This window comes from Mastomys coucha, unplaced genomic scaffold (assembly GCF_008632895.1).
Source record: "Mastomys coucha isolate ucsf_1 unplaced genomic scaffold, UCSF_Mcou_1 pScaffold18, whole genome shotgun sequence".
NCBI lineage: Eukaryota > Metazoa > Chordata > Mammalia > Rodentia > Muridae > Mastomys > Mastomys coucha.
In genome coordinates, this window is record NW_022196900.1 from 48525859 (window position 1) to 48529417 (window position 3559).

Genomic DNA, 3559 nt, shown 5'->3' on the forward strand with positions numbered 1-3559 from the left:
TGATATTTTGTCTGTCTTGGTCTTGTTCATTCAGTCATAGGCACTCCCAGTCCACATGAGTAACTACCTTGTTGTGTCCAACACCATGACTTTGCTGCAGTCATCTACTGCCTGTGCCTCTTACAATTCTTCTTCTCCCTCTTAAATGATCATTGGAGTTGGGAAATCAGCCCTTTTATTCTGTTCAGTGACCAGTTGTGAGTCTCTCTGTTCACTGGCATGGATTGCAGGAGTGTCCTGTCCTAAGTGTTGTCCAGCGCAGGAACTCTCTCTATAATGTAAGCTCTAATTTCAAATCATGTATTGTGACAGTATGAAAAAGCACTGATTTTTTTCCTTTGGTCTCATAGCTCCATATGTGTTTTTAGAGTGATACTTCTAAGAAAAATATTACTGAAAGTTATCTTTGGATTGCATTGACACTGAAGATCACCTGAAAATATTGTCATTTTCATAGCCTTATCTTATTAATAGCCATAGATCTTGTCCTTTTTATCTTAGTACCTAACATTTTTGCTGCTACTTTGTCCTTTAGATAACACATCAGTTCCTTTTTCAAGTTTCATTTCCAATGACATCATATTTTTGGTTCAGTGCCACAAACCAGCATCGGAGTTTTCTTTCTAGGAAAGTAGTGAAGAGAAATAGAACAGAATTGGAGACATTGACCATTAAACCAACACCTCAGGAAAGAAGAAATGGAAAATGGAAACTACAGACAGTTGAGGCACTGAAAACCCTTGTTGTCTGTCACAAGTAACTGACCACCTATGCCATTAAACACAATGGGCATGGAAGATTAATCACTGAATTCAATATTCAGTAAGAATTGATGCCTTACAAATATATTTTACGGGCATCAGTGTGTTAGATTGAAATTGAAAGTAGAATTACAGATAAATGTATATATAATACATTATGTCCTGTATATATAGTGCATATTCCATTAATTTTATATACAAATATGTATGTGCATATGTGTGCACACACAACTTTCTCTCTGATAGGCTCCCAGTACCTCCCTGCTGTCCCAGACCCCATCTTTCAATTTCCCCCTCCCTGATGTAGGAAGCCCCCATGTGTTCCTCATTCTCTCCTTATTACCCAACTCTGCTTACCAGACAAATGCTGTCTATTACATCTTCCTTTGTGACTTGAGTTTTTTCTGAAAACAATAACCACCATTAAAACCAGAGTGAAGGAATTCAATATTTGAATGAAACTCTCATGTATAAGAATTTCCTCCTAATTTTAGATCTTAGAAAAAGTTCTTCTAATGGCATAATGCAGACTGTTTCATAAAAGTAAAAGAGAAAGAAATGAGAAAGACAGAAAAAAGAAAGAGAAAGAAGTTGGAGGAAGAAAGTGGAAGGAAGGAAGGATAGAACAAGAAAGGGATGAAAGAAAAAGAGAAAGGAAAAGGAAACCAAATCTCAATTATGAGAAAAATTTAGAGGAAAGAGAGCCACCTACTGGCCTGGCCTGCAAAGAACAAACGGGCAAGTTCCTCAGGAATTCTGTTTCCTGGCAGAGTTTCCTCCACACTGAAACACACTTTCCCCAGAAGAACTGACTTCATTCTGGAAGACTCCATTCCCTTCAAACTCATCTTAGGAAGGGAAATCCTCTGGGGTCCGCAGGTCATGTCTTCTGAACTGAACAGTGGACAGATTAGTATGCATAGAAAAGTCTTTTGTGTCCTTTCCCTCTAGCCTCCTATAACCCAAGTTCTATGGAGAAGGAGGGGTCTGTGTGCAGTCCCTTTCGTATGGATTCACAACCAAACTCACATCGTTTTGATAAGTAGGTAATGCACTGTGAAACTGAGACAATCAACCCTGAGCTAGGAATTCTGTAAACAGCATGTGAACCCATAGAAGAGATTCTTTACCTGCTGCTCTGCCTGCTGAGGCCAGCAACAGTGAGTTCAGTGAATGCACTGATTTCTGACTGTCTTTTGATCTAGGATCTCAATAGTTTAAGTAACCTACTCTACAATGACACATCTCCTTGGTGCAATGTGAGTCTGTGTCCCTGGCCATGGTCAATATAAACTGATGCAGAATAGCTTAATTCATATGTCTATTGGTGTAAGATCTTTGATTTACATGGGCATGGCTAAACATATCGGGAGCTCTTGACCCCTCAGCTTCTTTGAGTTTTGAATGGCACTTGAACAGGAGAATACAATGTGTATCTGTACATAGAACTGCCAAGGAAATGCTAGAACTTCATCAACTTCTCTTAAGAGTAAGCTGTCAACTACAACAATTCATACTTGATGTTTTGTTCTGCCCCTTAACTTCATGGTCAGGAGAAAGATGTTTCTGTGTCTTTGGGTCATGAATATGCTTATATGAGTGTTGCCATGTATGATTCTTCAGTGGGAGCAGCAAAATAGGTAAGGAAATTTATATGTGATAGGAACATATATTGTTGATCTGTGTACTTGAAGAAAATCAAGTGATATCAATATGAGATTAAAATATTGGATAAATGACTTTAGTGTGGCTGCTAAACAAGTTTCAGATATTACTCCCTGTACTGTTTCTTTGTTGGTTATTTTTAGTGAAATTTTCATCACTTTCATGGTTATAGAATAAAAGATGTTATGAACTAGCTCCAGATATCAACCCACTCAGAAAATATGTAATGTCATATTGCACTTCACATCTTTGATTCAATACCTTGTTTTTATTAAACAAAATTTGGGAATCTAGACACAGAAATGAAAGGACTGAGAGAGGAGAATGTAGTAGGTGACAAAGTACTCATCTATTATTCCTGCACATATAAACAGACTTGATTCAATGTACACCCAGTTCACACAGAAAGGACCTTGGAGTTGAGTAGCATCACACAACTGCCCATGAAGACATATCTGTGTATGGTACTATCATGCAGTCTGGAGACTACCAAGTTTGTCAAGCTTCAGGATTTAGAGTGTGAAAATGGCCATATCCAGGTCCCTGTGACTGCTATTCCTGAGTTGCAGTGAACAGTACCCAATAATGTAGAGCAGCACATAGAAACATCTTAACTAAGGGTGGAAGTCCACTCAATGATCTGGCCACCATCCTAGATGACTCAGTGACCTTCAAGGCCAGTGTGAGGCACTGTGAGGAAGGCATCAAGAAGAGAGTGATAGAGTGTACATGACACCCTTCTCTGTCTTCCATACACCCATGCACATGCACAGGCCAGCATGGCTAAAACTCTTTGCTGATGAGTTGAACCCTATTCACCACTTTCTCCTTTATCAGATTAAGTATTTCAAGTCATATATCAAGGTCCTTGATGCTAGGAAATTCAGTTTTTTACAGGGTGATGAATATGGATCTATTTTCATCTTTTAGAGGCAACCATCTAATTGGATGAGTACCATTTGTTGAAGATAGTCTCTTATTTCCAGTGTGTACTTCTGTATTCTTTTTTAAAAATGAGATTTCAGTAAGTGTAAGGAATTGTGCCTAGGTCTCCAGTTGTATTCTGTAGATCAACCATGTTTATATCCCAAACCTAAGCTCTTTATATCATTATAGGTCTGTAATCCATTGTG